At 35.8% G+C, this 18,554-nt stretch overlaps 1 protein-coding gene across 3 annotated transcripts in view; it reads left to right on the top strand.

Moving 5' to 3' along the window:
• Window positions 1-18,554, top strand: part of CLS (cardiolipin synthase) — a 104,024-nt gene that overhangs the window by 34,328 nt on the left and 51,142 nt on the right. The gene's annotated exons all lie outside the window — the stretch shown is intronic.

Below are 18,554 nucleotides of genomic sequence, written 5' to 3'. Positions count from 1 at the left end.
TTTAGCAGTTTTTCGAAGTAATTACTCCATACTTCAAGGATATCTTTTTCTCCTATTTTCATTTCACCTTTATCATCTCTAATTCCTTTTACAGCACTCTTTCCTCCATTCCTAAGCTTCTTCAACAACCTCCAGAATATTTTGCCACCTTCTTGATATTTATTTTCAATGTTCTTGCGAAAGTCCTCCCATGACTTTTGTTTAGCTAGTTTTACACAGTGTTTAGCTTTCTTACATTTGTCGCTGTATTCTGCAAGAGTAAAAGCTGACTTATTTGCCAGGAACTTTTGATATGCTTTCTTCTTTTCCTTCACTGCCTCTTTAACTTCCTGTGTCCACCAGGGAGTTCTGATTTTTTTATCCTTGCACACAATCTCACCACATGCCTCTCTGGCAGAATCAATCAATGTTTCCTTCAGAGTTTGCCACTGAATCTCCAAGGTTTGATTCCTGTTCTCAAACTCTTTCATTTTCTTTTCAATAATATTTCTGTATTTTAGTCCACAGTTCACATCTGAGAGCTGCTCAACTTTTATTCGCTTTAAAACTTTCTTACATGTTATTCTTTTCAATATGAAATTCAATTTTATCCTGCTCAAGACTAAATAGTGATCACTTCCAATTTCAAATCCTCTGTACAATCTGGTGTCCTGCACCAGGGAGAAAACTTCACTATCAACAATAACATAGTCAATGAGACTTTTCTTATTCCTAGCCTCTTCTCTCCATGTGAATTTGTGCACATTTTTATGTTGGAACATGGTGTTAGTAATAACCAGTCCATGTCCTGAGCAGAAATCCAACAGATATTTGCCATTATTATTAGCTTTGCTCTTTTCTCCAAATTTTCCCAAAATATTTTTGTATGTCTCACAATCATTTCCTACTCTACTATTTAGATCCCCAACAAGGACCAACTTTTCCTTTTTCATTGTGTTAGTTGCTTTTTCTAAAGCCTCAAAAAATTCCTCCACTTCTACCTTAGTAGAACTTCTGTGGGACCATAGGCACAAATAAGTCTCATTGTCCAGTTCCCCATTCTCATATTTGCCCACATTACTCTACTTGAGACTGACTGCCATTCAAGAAGATTAGCCTCGTATTTTGTGTTGAATACTATGGCTACTCCTTCTTTTCCTTGATTGTCATTGCCTGAATATAACATTTTGTATTTATTGCTCAGAAAGATCTCGCCAGTTTTGGTCTTTTTGGTTTCAGTCACCCCTATTATGTCGATCTGGTATTTATCTAATTCCTCAGCTAGTTCCATTTCTTTGCCATTCAGGCTTCTTATGTTGATAGTACCGATCTTTAACTCTGGTGATGTTGAGTTGGGGTTTGTTTTCAGATTTGTTCCAGTAGCTGACTTTTCGCTGTTCGCCCTGGTTCCCTGGCGAAAACAACGGGGGCCTTGTTTAACCGGGCGACGCCCCAGCCGGCATGAAATTTTGTCATGTTGTACCATCATTTTTTATTTTGGTTTAACCAATAAGAATACAATTTGGTCGGCTAAATCCCAAATTGCCAGCCCATCCTCGTTCGTTCAGTATCAAAGTAGATACCCAACAGGGTGCACCACGAGAAGGTGAGGATTGGACATTAGGTCAGAAGCCCTGGTCGGTTCTCCGCATTCCTTTAAAGGCTATGTGGAGGTCTCCTCTCAGTTATACAGCTTTGACCCTTAAGCACCCCTCTAACATGTTCCAACCTTACTAACATGTTCCAACCTAAAAATGTGCACAAATTCACATGGAGAGAAGATGCAAGAAATAAGAAAAGTCTCATTGACCATGTTCTGGTTGATGTTTTCCCACTTGTTCAGGATGCAAGAGTACATAGAGGATTTGAAATAGGAAGTGAAAACTATTTAGTTTTGAGCAGGATAAAATTGAATTTTCTATTGAAAAGAAGATGTGCAAGAAAGTTTTAAAACTAATCAAATTTCATCAGCTTTCAGAGGTGACCTGTAGGCTAAAACACACAAACATTATTAAAGAAAAGAATGACAGAGTTTGAAAACAAGAACCAAACCTTGGAGATTCAGTGGCAAACCATGATGAAAACATTGATTTAGTGGCGTTTGTGGTGTGGTTTACTGTAAGGATAGGAAAATCAAACTCCATGGTGTACTCAGGAATTTAAAGATGCAGGCAAGGAAAAGAAAAAAACCTCTTGAAAGTTCTTGTCAAGTAAGTCAGCTTGTGCTTTTAGTGAATACAGCAATGCACTGTGTCAAACTATCTAAACAAAAGTCAGGGGAAGACTTTAGTAAGAACATAGATAATATATATCAGGAAGGTGGCGAAATATTCTGGAGGTAATTGAAAAAATTTAGAAATGGAGGAAAGAGTACTGTAAAAGGAATCAGAGATGATAAAGGCAATATGAAAGATATTCTAGATGGCTGGAGTAATTACTTTGAAAGGCAGCTGAATGAAACAAGCAGTGTCAGCACAATGGTAGATTATTCCCAACAGGAATGCAGTCAGGAATACATATCCATACTTGTTAAATCTGGAATGAACACTAAAATTGTAATTTGGTATTTTATTCAGGGTTAACATAAATGCAAAATTTCTCTAAAGAGAATTACTTGTAAATAGATAATATTAGAAATCCTTGTACATATAGTAATAATAGTCCATTCATATAATTTTTTCTATGTGAGTATTTTGTAAATGGTCCTTAAATAACTAACAAGAAATAAAGTAATGGAGAGGTGATACTGTAACAAGCAGGTCAGAGTTTAGAGTAAACTATTGTATTCTGATTATAAACATGATCTCTGGCAGTTGTTATATGAACCGAAGGCACGTGCAGGCTGCCCACATGGGAACGCAATGAGAGGAGAATTAGGTGGCGTCTGCAAATCAGTGACGTATTAGAGAGAACAGACACAGAGCATATAAAAGTCTTAGTGACTCGAGTACGCGGTCTTCTTGCCTTTCTCATTCCTAGTTCAGGTTTTGGTGTTTTCTTTCCCCTGCGGTTTTCCGTGTGTAGGGTCGTAGCTTCGAGGCGACGGAGTCGAGCGGGAGTCGTTCATGATCAAAAAAAATAGCAAGCTTGTCTGAGCATAGCCATCCATGCGACGGGACAAACAGTGTACACCGTAACTTCGTATAGCTCCAGCCGTACCCTTCTGTCAGACAGATTATTGGACATAAGGTAAAGAAGTGATCCATGATTGAGGTCACCAAGAAGTCAAGGCAAGGAACAACAGCTCGATAAATAGGGAGATGACCTGAAGGAATCCTACAAGAAGACACGATGAAAAGTATTTCCTAATGAATTCGTCTGGTTGGTAATGAAGCTTTATTTCTTATTGTATTGTGTAAGTCTTAGGCCAGAGTGAGCTACAGTGTAAAATTTCCTGTGGAACGGACGTGTTAAGACAGATTTTAGGACTTTAGTACCTATTCCTCTAACAAGGATTTTCATAGTTATGGAAGTGTAGAGTTGCAAGGATTGTCATAAATTAAGGTTAGTTTGAATTTGATGTGTTGTATGTGCATTAATTGAGGAAGAAGTAAGGCATTCATCTACATATTTGTGTTAAAGTAATCGGGTTTAGGATAGTTTGGATTTGTTAATATCACCTAATGAGCAATACCTATTGTGAACTAGATCTTGTTTGTTAATTTGTACATAATTGATTTTTAGGATCTTCATTTAGTTTAGTTTTGATTAACATGTATTGTATTTTAGAATGAATAAATTTCTTTGTTTCTTAACCTAAAATACGTGTATGATTTTTCAAGCCAATACCACCTGCTAAAAATATCGAACCTGTATAAGTAAAAACGTGGAAACAGTTATGACTGCTGTTTAGAATAATTAAGGGCTTATTTATTGTTGATATTTATTGGAATCGTGATAATCTGTGGGTCAAATCCCTGATAAGAAGTTCTCTCTTGAATAGGAATCAAGATGGCACAGCTAAACAAATAAATTTTCTTGATTCTGAAAAGGACTTAACCCCCAGAATTTATAGATCAGGGATAATTCTCCTTGTTTGAAGACTTTGCACATGATTTAAGATTGCAGGAGAGGCCATGAAAGATTACAACAAAGGCGCAATGGACAAGGGATGTAGTCGAGAGTTAAGCAAGAAGATTCAGGATTGAAAGAGTTTTAAGAGTAGTTAATAATACAATAGAAATATATAGACATTATGAATATAAATAATAAAAATAACAGATATAACACTTGAAATAGAAAAGTCATCAAAACCTGAAATGCAGAAAGGCAGCTGGAGTAGATAGATAAAATTCAATTGGAAATTCTCAAATATGGAGGTATAAAAGTTTCACAGAGGCTGCACTGCAAAATTCAAAAAGCTTGGTCAGCGGGTTGATTTTGTGATTAGAGTAGAGATCTCATAGTATATTTAAAAAGGGAAATAAAATTGAATGTGAGAAATTGAGGTATTTCCCTACTCAGTTTCTTGGTAAGATTTATGCAACTATACTAGAAATACTGAAATAGAGAGCCAAAAGGCTTCACTTCGGCGATGCCAAATTATTCAAATTAAGTAGATATTGAATCCAGCATTATTTAAAGGTACTATCAAGCTGATTAGAGAAACTACAAGAGTTTCCTGCCAAATATAGAAACTATAAAAGTTTCGGCAGATCCAAGCATAAACAAACCTTTCATGACAGGAGCAACTTGTAGTAAAGGTGGAATAAGCTCTGATCCCTATCCTTTGTATTTCCTATAATGTAAAACACATCTCCTAGCGGACATGTATGATGTTATACATTATGGGGGGGGGGGAGTCACTACCCAGACCGGTTTCGACCTTTGTTGAGGTCTCATCAGTGAGTAGGCAGAATATAAATACCTAGGTTGTAGTAATGCAGAGGTTATACAGAGGTGCTTAAGGGTAAAAGCTGTATAACTGAGAGGAGACCTCCACATAGCCTTTAAAGGAATGCGGAGAACCAACCAGGGCTTCTGACCTAATGTCCAATCCTTTCCTTCTCGTGGTGCACCCTGTTGGGTGTCTACTTGGATACTGAAAGAACGAGGATGGGCTGGCAATTTGGGATTTAGCTGACCAAATTGTATTCTTATTGGTTAAACCAAAATAAAAAAAATGATCGTACTACATGACAAAATTTCATGTCGGCTGGGGCGTTGCCCGGTTAAACAAGGCCCCCGTTGTTTTCGCCAGGGAACCAGGGCGAACAGTGTAAAGTCAGCTACTGGAACAAATCTGAAAACACACCCCAACTCGACATTACCAGAGTTAAAGATCGGTACTATCAACATAAGAAGCTTGAATGGCAAAGAAATGAAGCTAGCTGAGGAATTAGATAAGTACCAGATCGACATAATAGGGGTGACTGAAACAAAAAAGACCAAAACTGGTGAGATCTTTCTGAGCAATAAATACAAAATGTTATATTCAGGCAATGACAATCAAGGAAAAGAAGGAGTAGCCATAGTATTCAACACAAAATACGAGGCTAATCTTCTTGAATGGCAGTCAGTCTCAAGTACAGTCATGTGGGCAAATATGCGAATGGGGAACTGTACAATGAGACTTATTTGTGCCTATGGTCCCACAGAAGGTTCTGCTAAGGTAGAAGTGGAGGAATTTTTTGAGGCTTTAGAAAAAGCAACTGACACAATGAAAAAGGAAAAGTTGGTCCTTGTTAGGGATCCAAATAGCAGAGTAGGAAATGATTGTGAGACTTACAGAAATATTTTGGGAAAATTTGGAGAAAAGAGCAAAGCTAATAATAATGGCAAATATTTGTTGGATTTCTGCTCAGGACATGGACTGGTTATTACTAACACCATGTGCCAACATAAAAATGTGCACAAATTCACATGGAGAGAAGAGGCAAGGAATAAGAAAAGTCTCATTGACTATGTTATTGTTGATAGTGATGTTTTCTTCCTGGTGCAGGACACCAGAGTGTACAGAGGATTCGAAATTGGAAGTGATCACTATTTAGTCTTGAGCAAGATAAAATTGAATTTCATATTGAAAAGAATAACATGTAAGAAAATTTTAAAGCGAATAAAAGTTGAGCAGCTCTCAGATATAAACTGTAGACTAAAATCACAAAGATTATTGAAGAAAAAATGAAAGAGTTTCAGAACAGGAATCAAACCTTGGAGATTCAGTGGCAAGCATTGAAGAAAGCCCTCATTGATTCAGCTAGAGAGGCATGTGGTGAAGTTGTCTGCAAGGATAAAAAAATTAGAACTCCATGGTGGACACAGGAAGTTAAAGAGGCAATGAAGGAAAAGAAGAAACATATCAAAAGTTGCTGGCAAATAAGTTAGCTTGTGCTCTTAGAGAATACAGAGACAAATGTAAGAAAGCTAAACCCTGTGTAAAACTAGCTAAACAAAAGTCATGGGAGGAATTTGGCAAGAATATAGAAAATAAATATCAAGAAGGTGGCAAAATATTCTGGAGGTTGTTGAAGAAGCTTAAGAATGGAGGAAAGAGTGCTGTAAAAGGAGTTAGAGATGATAAAGGTGACATGAAAAAGATATCCTTCAAGTATGAAGTAATTATTTTGAAAAACTGCTAAATGAAACAAGCAGTGATGACAGCAGAGTGGTAAAAAACACTGTCCAGGCATGCAGTCAGGAATACATATCCATAGTTGAAGTAGAAAAATCCATCAAAGGCTTGAAATGTGGAAAGCCGCAGGAGTAGATGATATTCAACATGAAATGCTGAAATATGGTGAAATAAAAGTCTTATAGTGGCTTCACAGCTCAGAAAGCCTGAACAGAGGGACGAATTCCCGATGATTGGAATAGAGCTCTCATAGTTCCCATATATAAAAAGGGAAATAAAACTGAATGTGAGAATGACAGAGGTATTTTCCTACTGAGTGTTCCTGGCAAGAATTATGCAAGTATACTTGAGAAACAGTTGAGAAGAATTGTGGAAGAAAAGCTTGGTGAAGAACAAGCTGGATTCAGGCCAAATAGAGGCTGTCAGGATCAGATCTTCACTTTACGACAAATAGTGGAGAAATCATGGGAATATAACAAAGATCTGTATTTAAGTTTTGTTGATTTGGAAAAGGCATATGACATTGTGCCAAGAGAGAAGCTGTTCAATATGCTACAGTTACGTGGTGTCAGTGGGGCATTATATCAAGCAATTCTTATCTTTAACAGGAAGATGGTTTAATGTTAAATCTGGTGTGAGACAAGGATGTACATTATCCCCTCTGTTATTCATTATCTATATGGATCACATTATGAAGGAAAGTGGTATTAAACATGATATCAAAATTGGAGATGTTAATGTCAGCTCTTTGCTTTATGCGGATGATGTTATACTTCTAAATAAATCTGCTACAAGTCTGCAAGATTCTCTGACTAAATTGAATAACTGTTGTAATAGATATGGTACGAAGGTCAGCATTAAAAAGACAAAGACAATGAAAATAGGCAGAATAGTTGAAAATGTCAACTGTGTTTGTGAATTGAGAACCTGTGGAACAAGTTAAACATTTCAGCTACTTAGGCACGATTTTTAGTGAAGATGGTAAATTAAACATGGAAATAGACAACAGAATCAACAATGCTGGTATGGTGGGAAGTCAATTGAATAAATTCATATGGAATAAGAGAGAAATTAGTCAGAACACTAAATTAGCTGTATACAAGACAGTGTTCAAACCAGTTTTAACTTATGGATCTGAGAGCTGGGTCAGAAGTAAAACACTTGACCAAAGACTGCAGATTTGAGAGTCCTGAGAAAGATTAGGGGCATGAACTTGTCAGCTTCCAGGAATGCGTTAGCAGTGCTAATCTCAGGTGGTATGGTCACTTAAACAGAATGGACGAAGAAAGATTAGCAAAACAAGTGTTCTCTGCCAGGTTGGCAGCAAAACGACCCAGAGGAAGACCAAGATATAGGTGGATTGATACAGTACAAAGTGTCTTAGACAATAGAAATATAAGATCTGATAATGTTGGAGTTTTGACAAGTAACAGACTGATTTGGAGGAAAATTATAGATAGTAAGTTAGTAAAGGATGTAATTTTTTTCATGTAGTACTATCATATCCTGTAACCTGATAATATTGGAGTCTTGGCAGATAAGATTAATTTGGAAGAAAGTTGTCGATCGGAAGTTAGTAATGGTGTAATTTTTTCATGTAGTAACATCCTGTACATCTCCTGAGGATACATATCAGGAATTTGATAATGATAAATAAATGTGACCTTCAAAAGGTGCAGTCATCCTTAATTATATATGTAGTGTTATGGACAAAATTTCTTGATCCGCTGAAATTCGCGGTATACAACTAGTTTTCATTTCATTACACAAGATTTTCATGTTCTTACAGCCTCCAAAATCTCTTCAGCCTTTTCTCAAGAAGCAAGGTGTCTACAGGATTCACTATTTGCATAGTATTTGTCATTGTTGGTCAAATGAGATGTTCCAGAAAAATCTGCATATCAGAACATTTTAAGAATGTCGAAAAGAAAACGTGGATCTGGCTTATCTTTTCGCAACCATTGAGGGCCATCCAGTACTTTGGCAAAAAACCAGAAAAGTCATATATTGAATGTAACTGTTTTGTTATAAACTTTAAAGCAGCTTCTGAAATGCTACACACACACACCCCTCAGTGCTATAGGAACCAGAGCATGATCTTGTACTAACTTTGGCCTTCATTCCTCAAAAATCTCACATTTACAGACATTCACTATGATATGCATCATCTTGTTGCATGCAGCAGTGCTCTCTAGTACACCTGATTTCACAAATTCACTGCTTGTTTTAATTTTCATCTATTGTATTCTTTATTGTTGCTTACTCTGATATATTTTGATAGCAGTGGAATATGAGGAGCAGAAACTGACTGTGAATGAGGAACAGGTATATGGCAAAATTAAGCAAGCTTGATATTAATAAGATTGCGGGTCTTGATGATATATCACTGCATATTTCAAAGGAATGTGCCATGGAGTTGACCATTCCCCTTGACATATTTGTTTGACACATTCATGTCGGGAAGTGTTTCACACTTTTATCATACTCACAAGACTTCTTTGTTACTGTTTGCATGCCACTTCCACATTGGGCATGGGGGGGGGACTCACTGACACGAAGTTTATATTGCATGTTAGTTGCAACTGTTTTGGTGGAATTTTATTTGCAGTTAGCATTTGTGATCTCTCTTAATGACATTGAAAATTTCAAATGCAATCAAACAAACACTTATTTCGTGTAACTAAAAATTTGGACAGATGTTAGGACAATTGTTTTTAGTTAGATACTAAAAACAATTGGCAGTGCAACAAGCTGTTTTGCTTGAGTCTGTGCAGCATAGTTCTGTGTGTGTGTGTGGGGGGGGGCATGTGTTTCATTAGGTAGTGACATTTTTATTCCAGTTGTTTCTACTTAATCTGTTTATTAACAGATATATTACACAGACTGCAAATGTCTCTGTACCTGATTCAGTGATACAATAACACTACTTGTTTTTCTTGAGTCTGCAATATAGTGACTGTTGGGTAGGGTGTGTTCACTATATTGGGACAGCTGCTTCCAGTCTTTGAACAGTATGCACGTAGGGAGTAAAAATTTATCTATTCCTAACTGAAAATGAATCCTATAATATATAAGAAAAATACATCTGATGAAAGTCAACAAACTGGATATATGGGAATTCCACATGTTCTGGTGATGAGTTTCCTGAGCTGCTGCCAAAAAGAAAAACTGCATCTGATGAAGTTCAAAGCTTCGAAGATATAGTAAATAATTCAGATGATGATTTTAGTCAGGTATCGTATTTGCAGAGCAGTTCCTCATGTGATGAGGAAGATATTTCACAAAGTAAGGTTTCTCAATTTTCAGGTTCAAACAAATGGAATCCAGTAAGAAACATGGCACTACTTGTTCAGGAGCACAGTAGAGAAGATGAACTACTTTTACATACTGCTTGATGTGGAAAATTCATCTGCAGTGTACTTTGTATTTTTAACTGATGAGCTAATGGAATGGAATTTATGGTAAGTGAAACTGATATACACATCAGTGCTTATCTGCAACTCAGGATTGTGAAACTCTAGGTAGACAATTGAATTCCAAGAATTAAACTTATTAAGAACAAAATTATTTATGTATATATTATACTGCTATGTAAAAAAAAAAAAAAAAAAAAAAAAAAACTGATCATTAGTAAAAAGAATTATCAGAAAATAAAGCAAAATATATATAAAAAGAAAAAAATACACATAACCAGCACAATAAATTGTTACAAGATGATTTGCTCCTCTGTCAACTCACTCGTATTCCTGCCACACCCACACAAATCACCCGATTAGCATTAGTAGATCATAGGAAAAGCCCCCCCCCCCCCCCATAGTTATTATATTGAACTAGCAATGTATACAGTTGCTTTTTCTTATTGGTTAGTTGTTTATATTTCACAAATTCCTTTCCATCTATTCCTAAGTGTTTCTTTTTCTTTTCCTTTTTTTTTTTAAATTATGCCCATCATAAATATAAATATGCAAGTCTAGAGTTTATAAAATCACTTATTCTTCACTCCACTCCCAAATACTTATAAGCACACACATAATAACACAGATGTAAATTATTCATAATCCATTTGACAGTATTGAAACTATTTTTATTCAGGCCTATTTTTTCTCGTCCTTATATTTGCTATTTTCTACATCTTTTAGTAAATCAAATATAGTAACTAATAATCAAATATATTATGCTCTTTAATTATTGTTATTTAATATATTATGAAACAAACGTTCCTCTCCCCCCCCCCCCCAAAGCTATGCAAGATTAGTTACAATCGAAGAAATTGTCATGAAAAGTGGCACATCCAACAATGTGCAGGAATGAAATTGCCAGTAAATCTGCTCTCTTCAGTGAGAAGATGAGAAGGTTCATGGCAAGAGAGCTAAATCGGCCTGATGTGAACGTGTTAAAACGAGTCTTACACTGGGTCAAGGAGGTGACAGAATTCAAGCATTAAATTATAGGCCAATCTGTGATGGTGTTGTGGTTAAAGTGTTGAAAGGCTGGTGAGAATCAGGATCCAGAATTGGGTTGACAACAATGGTTGTCCATCAAATTATATTTGGACAGCATGGATTTGCTAAATGGTTGTCATGTATTAGTAATTACTTACTGATTACAATAAGGTGACAGTAGCATTGGATGTGGGAGATGGATACACAGTAGTATACTTAAACTTTGCAAAGGTTTTTGATAGATTACTGCATGATAAGTTGATAGTCAAAGTAGAGCAGATGGGATTGGATGTTAGACTAATGCATTGAATTGGAGATTGGCTGTCTGACAGATATCAACAAGTTGTGTTTGGGGGGGGGGGGAGCAGTATCCCAGAAAAGGAAAGAAGAGGCACTAGTGGTGTACCTCAGGGATCTATTTTAGGGCCAATGCTGTTTAACCAGTATGTTAATGATATTGGGTAAGATTTGAATGGGAATATATAGTTGTTTGCAGATGATACAAAGTTGGGATGAACTATGAGGAGTAGAGCAGATATTATTCCTTACAAGAAGACTTAAATTTTCCGAATGAATGGGAGTGGGGATGACAGTTCAATATAGCGAAATATAAGGTTTTAAAATATAGAAAACAAAGATGGGATGTAGAATTTACTTTTGGTGGGGATATATTGTTGGAGATAGAGGAAATAAATCTTGGGGTGATGGTGGATAAAGATCTAAAATTTAGAGGATGTATTGCCAAAATTGTGAGTACAACGCAACGATGCAGAAGATACTGACTTGTAGAGGTAAGGAGATTTTGCTTCTTGAGCCATGTATAGCAGTCTATACGTGGCTCAAGAAGCAATATCTCTTTACCTCTACAAGACTGCTATGCACAGATTTGGTCATCTTATTTTCAAAAGGATGAGGAGGTATTAGAAGTGGGGTCTGGAGGCGATTGACCAGAATAGTTTGATCTTTGGGGTGTTGTGTGTATGGGGATGGGGGGTTGAGACAATGTGATTTGTGGAGTCTAGTGGATGGGAGGAGGGGGGGGGATGTGATGGAGACATGCAGAATGTTGGTGGGGGGTGGATTGCTGTTAGGATTGGTGTTGAAGAGGTTTTTTCATAAAATGGTGGGAGAACAGGAAGTCATCCCTGGGGGCCTGTGTGGGAGAGTGAAAAGCAGGTTTTTTGCATGGATAGTAGTGAATGATTGGAATGCATTCTCTGAGAGCATGGTGTCTGTAGAGGATTTCAATGTGTTTGAGTCACTGTATGATGAGCTGTGTTTGTGAGAGAGAGAGACAAAAGGGACCTAGATGAGTCTGTGATTCCATGGGGTCTTAGGATAATAATATTTTAATAATCCACTATTTATTCTTATGAGAATGCTCCTGATGAAATGCATCAGATGAAACTAGATGAACATTTGTTTAATAAAGTTTTTTAAATATAAGTTCTTGTAATATTCTTTCAATTTAAAAAAAAAATACTTTAATTTTAACTTAGTGACATTACTAATCTTTTATTTTGGACTATTGTACTGACAAAAGCACAAAATTGATTTATATGTAAATCATCTTTAAGATGTGGGTGAAAGCTTTCAATTTTGCTAACTATAATCCAGTTTTGTCTGCATACTGATTTCAAGGTCAACTATTATGTATATACAAAATTTTGACAGCCTCTGTTTTTACAATGCATGTTACTGCTTGTTTTCACAAGGGAAAAAAAAAAAGAAAGGATAATAAATACTCATTATTTTATAGCCAAGTAAGAAGTCCAAGAACAATATGGCCTACAGAAAATTTGAAGGGAAACTAGTACATTGAGAACAGGAAAGAACACTAGAAACTATTGGAAATAGTACACCTTTTTTTTTTTTTGAATTAAGATCAATGATAAATCACCATCTGGAAGGCTAAGCGTAAGTGAGGAAAGTGTGTGGCATCTATAGAACAAACTTTATTGCAAGTCTGCAGAAATCAATAAAATGGATATCTTTGGAGCTGGATATTTCTGACTCACCAGAGTAAGATTCTCGGAATGAAACTTCACATGAAAGCCTACAAAATTTAAGTCCACACAAAATGCTGCTGGAAGAAGATTACCATACACTATTGATTTTCTGCAACCAGTTTAATGAAAAACTTGACTGTAATGCTTCACTTGTGGACCATTTAATGTTTTCTGATGAAGCAATTTCACATTAGTGGTAAGGTCAGCAGGCATAACTGTTAAAAATGTGACAGTTATGCCTGCTAACTAGTGTGTAGTGTGCTTGGAAAAGACTGCAGAATTGGCTATTATATTTTGAATGACAGTTTGCTAACAGTGAGAGTTATTTGGAAATATTACAGAATTAGTTTATTCTTAACCTATTTAGGACTTATAGGTGATACAGTGTTAGGCAGTTTGTGAATGAAAGTTTTCCTAACAGATGGAAGAGGTGGACCAATTATCTTTGTTGGAAGTTTTTTTTTCCCATTTGGTTAGACTATAATAAATTTAGTTTAATCCTTTATCCAAGTGTTACCCAAACCCAGAGGTGGTGATACTAAGACACTTCAGATGCAAACTTTGTTTGCTTACACTTGGATGAAGGATTAAACTAAATTTATTATAGTCTGAACCAAGTGGGAAAAAAACTTCCAACATCTTTCTCTAATCCAGAGTAATTTAATAATAAGGTGAGACACCTTTTGGCAACTTGTATAGGTAAATATGACTTCTCCATTACTTTCACCTTGGTATCACCACCTCTGGGTTTGGCTCCCACTGACGAGACCTCAATAAAGGTCGAAACCAGTCTGGGTGGTGTCCCTTCCCTTAATGCATAGCATTATACATGTCTGCAAGGAGACGTGCTTTGCATAATGGGAAATACTAAGACAAGTGATGAGAGTTTAGTCCGCCTTTACCACCAGTTGCCTCAGTCAAGAAGATACTTCAGGTGCAAACTTTGTTTGCTTACACTTGTATAAAGGATTAAACTAAATTTATTATGGAACAATTATCTCTTGGCCATCACATTTGAGTACATTAGGATTTTTTTTTTCTGTATGGACACATTAAGCCTATTGTTTATTCAACAAAACCTTGGTCTTTAGACAATCAGTAATACCTATGATTTAGGGTATTACTGAAAATCAGCTGCAAAACTTATTTGTAGAACTTCAAAATCGAATATCAGTTTGTATACATAATGACAGTGGACATGTTGACAATTAACAATCCCAAAAATAAACATACAGGGTGGCCATAAAATAACCTTCCCTCTTTGGAGGCATCTGTAGCTAAAACCAATAAACTGAAAGAGACCAAATTTTATATTGAAACTTTTGAAGACATGGGGAAGATGATTTTCTCGACAAAAAGATTTAGTACCAAAAGTCGCCGATAGGGGAAATTTTAGTGCTAGCGGAGCCGAAAGCAGTCAGATATTTGCAGTAAACCCAGGTAAAAAGGATTATGAAAATTTTACTATGCGTACGTGACAGCAGAGCCACCAATTCTACTTAAAAAGGGATTGGGAACATTCAGGCAGTTATTCGAATGACTGATGAATTGTGCTCAATATGCGTCCTACCTTGCCTCAGCATGCTTTACTTGTTAAGTTGTTTTACCTTAAACAGTGCAATGCCTTAGCGGCCATTCGGGAATTTAGAAGACTTCATAACCTGCGTACAGGTCCTATGTCAGCTGTAGCACTGAGAGCTATGATTAAGAAGTTTGAAGAAACTGGATCACTAGGAGTTAGACCTGGCAGAGGATGGAAAGAAGTGCAAGGGGAGCGTGATTCTGATGAATAAAACATTATTTCCTGTGAGTTCAATCACTACATTAATTTCTGTGTCTCTCACAAGTTGTTGTTTTAGTTTAATTATTATTATCATTGTAACGTGCCACATATCCAGCTGGAATGAGTGATGCGTCTGTCACTTACACCGTTGAAATGCTATTATTCCATTTTATCTGCCTTTAATGTAATTATCCGCTTGTTTTTGGCTCCATCAGCGCCAAAATTTTCCCTATTGATGACTTTTGGTACTAAATCTTTTTTTCGTGGAAATCATCTCCCCATGCCTTCAAAAGTCTCAATATAAAATTTGGTCTCATTCTGTTTATTGGTTTTGGCTACAGATGCCTCCAAAGGGGGAAAGTTATTTTATGGCCACCCTGTACATAAAACTATGATAAATTCTTTCACTTATCCCTTTGATTTTATCATGTATGGAATAATAGTTATGAAAATTTAAAGCTTCACAAGGACTTTATAATGACTCTGTATTTCAATATTAGTACATGATTTTTGTTTATAAACGATATTGTTAGTTTAGTTAATTAAAATTGGAATTAAAGTTGTGTACAAATATTTAGTTGATAATTATGCTAAAATGATATTCTGACATAAGAAAAATATAGAAGCAGTGCTTGTAGCCTCACTATTATCAGTTGACTGCTAAGTCCTTCAAGCCTAACTGCAGCTCATGGTTTAAGTGACTGATGGAATTAGTTTTCCATTCAGCATCAGAAAATGGGAGTTGGCAAGATGTACATACTTTTCTACATCATTGGAATTAAAATACCTGTACTGTGTTTGCTCTACTGTGATATGAAATGAACAGCTGATGAACATAGGAAAAAGGAGACAGAGGTTGAAAAAAAAAAATGATGATGAAAAGGAGAGTTATAAATGATTTCCTTAAGAAATAAAGTAAATATAAGGAACAAATGATGATTTCCAGTAGCTTTTTTTTTTTTTAAGTTCTTGTTGAAAAAGTAATGTATCTTCACTGTTGTGATTTTTAATTGAAGATTGGATAGAAAGCTGTTCTCTGTGTTTATGGAACTGACAGTTGTTAAGTAAAAACTTTAGAATATTTTAATGCTTTAAAGAGAAACTCTGTGTACTTACAGCGAAGTAGTCGAAGACATAGATATGCGTTATTTTCTTGTGTGATTGTGTGCAAGGAAATTTGTTGCTGCTGTTTCCATTAGAAAAGATGAGGAACATGTTTTGACTTTCCAGAACACAATTAGCCAAGTTTTCTATTATGTCTGAATCTCTGGAAATATGTTAACTTCTGCCTTTGCAGATATTTTGTATTTAATGTTGGAAAATATTAAACCCAATGTTCTAAGGTTATGAATGTGTTTGTGTGTCAGTCAGTAGAACGATCACTAATTTTTATTAATATAAAATTTTATTCTGTATGTTATATATATATACACATTTAGGTAATAAAATATATATAAAAAACTTAGTTTTCATCATGTATGTAGCATAGCGAAAAATTAAATACATAGATCCTACAAAATTAAGTGAAACATATTTGCATTATATAACAGGATTAATCAACAAATTTTAACACTCCCCCCCCCCCCAGCATTGCAATACTGGGGAGAGGGGAGAAGGAAAGAAAACACTCTTTTGGTGCTTAAAAGAGTGTTTTACAATAAACGTTATAATCCAAAAGTTTTATTTGTTGCTGAATTTGAAAGTCTACTTTTGCCTCTTGCTTCAGCAGAAATCAGTTCTGTTACTTTTAGAAAAATAAAATGACTAATTAAGATATTCAAGGTGTACAATATTGTGAATGTTTAGAGATTTGTGAGGGCAATTTGATGTTAGAAAAGACTTGTATAAGAGGGATGACCTGCACTTAAATGGATTTGGCATCAGGTGCCTAGAGAAATTATTTATTGGAGTGAGACCTAACTTAATTGAGTCAGGGGAAACTATATCATCTAGTAAGGAATGTTGAGAATGTATAAATTCAGCTAGGGTATGAATATGTGACGCATGGTTATGAATCTGCTGACAGAATGGACTACACTTTGGTTATAGGCATTTTGAACATGTCTGGGAATGGAAATGAGAAAGTGCCCAAGCAGACTGCAGATGTAAGTATACTAAACAACAAGGAGGTAACTTATATCTATACAAAAATGTCAGGAGCATTAGAAACAAAGTTGGTTGAGTTTGTTACTTTGGTAAATATGTAATAATAAAATAATAAGCTAACTCCTTTTATTCCATTGTAGGGAGTAGGCAAAGCCTTTAAACCTTATCTAGCATTTGGAGACTGAGTGGTCAGTTTAATCACCACTGGTAGCCAATCAGAGATATCTGGCCCATGTCTATCACTAATTATATGCTTGCCGATGAAGAGACGAGCAAACAAATGCTGCCATCTCTTGTTACCTAACCCTAACAGGATATGTTACTGTCTGAAATAATGTGGGTTCTGTGGCTGATTTTCTTGAGTTTATGGGATGAAAAAACCCACTTGCCTGTGCTAGAGATCGACTAATTCAGGAACTGGTAGAAGAAAGGTTTAGAAAAAGTTCCTCCATTCGACAACTAGACTCAAACTTATAAGTTTGTCTTTGTGTGGTCAAATGCAAGCGTCACTTCCACTGAGCTACACAGGCCTCTGGTAAATATGTTATGGCCTAAAATAACTGGCATTAGTGAAACCTGGCTCTCAGAGTTGGATGTAGTAACTGGAACGACTGTAAAGGGGATAATATTTTTAGATTTGATAGGGGGAGGAGTGGGTGAGTATTAACTAATATCAGGTGACTTGAGTCACTTAGGGTAGAAACTTAGCAATAATGCCCTGTGTAGCTGGGAGTTTGAGGCTATTTGGTGTTGAAGTGGAGGCTAACAGAATGAAGTATATGGTGAGTTGCCCCTAGTAACTGAACCTCTGTCTCTTCAGTTGCCAGGGGCAAAGAAATGCATTGCCTGATTACCCTGATTAGTACTAAATGTTATTGATGCCTTAAATTATCTAAATATTGATTGGGTAGCAGAGAAAACTCATAAGAATGAAGAAGAATTTATTGAACTGTTGTGAAACAACTTTCTTAAGTAGCAAGTGAAAGAAGCAATTCGTTAGATTTGATTATAGCATCAGATGTCTCAATTAAGAACATGTGTTTCATCACCAGTTAGTGACAGTAATCATGTACTGACCTGGTAAGTAGCCAGCTATATGGATGTTCCAATCAGGATCGGTTACGTGTTGAATTACAAATCTGGAAATTATGATGAACTGAGATGAATACTATCTTTGGTCCCATGGTATCAGTTACTGAATGAGAAGATGATCAGCTATTTCACTCCCATCCTATTTGTTCAAGTAACAAATAGGATGGGAGTGAAATGAATATACAAAAATTCCATAAGAAGAAGATGGTTATGTGTAAGAAATATTGTGAGAATAAGAGCGAGAGAAGTTATGAAATATAGAAAGTGCAGGCCAGAAAAATTTATTGTAGAGAAAGCTGTTGTTAGAAAAAAAATTGACTGCACAGGCTAAAGGCAATCCAAAAGAATTTTATTATGTTATACTGCAAGTGAAAGAAAGAATGAATGCAGAAGAATAACTTTACTAAATGCAGATGTTACTCTTTTGTCAGAAATAGATGTGGTTGTTCAAGTAACAAGTGTTCACTTAATTAGCTTCTATTAAACTGCTGCATGCACTATGCACCAGTTTAATAGAGTTGCACAGTGCATTTCTATTAAACTTATTTAATAGAAATGTTATTAAACTTCTA

The sequence above is a fragment of the Typopeltis vanoorti genome, chromosome 7 (assembly GCF_054136105.1).
Source record: "Typopeltis vanoorti isolate ZY-2024b chromosome 7, IOZ_Tvanoo_1.0, whole genome shotgun sequence".
Lineage (NCBI taxonomy): Eukaryota > Metazoa > Arthropoda > Arachnida > Uropygi > Thelyphonidae > Typopeltis > Typopeltis vanoorti.
The sequence above is the reverse complement of the archived record's forward strand: the minus strand, read 5'-3'. Positions and strand labels throughout refer to the sequence as shown.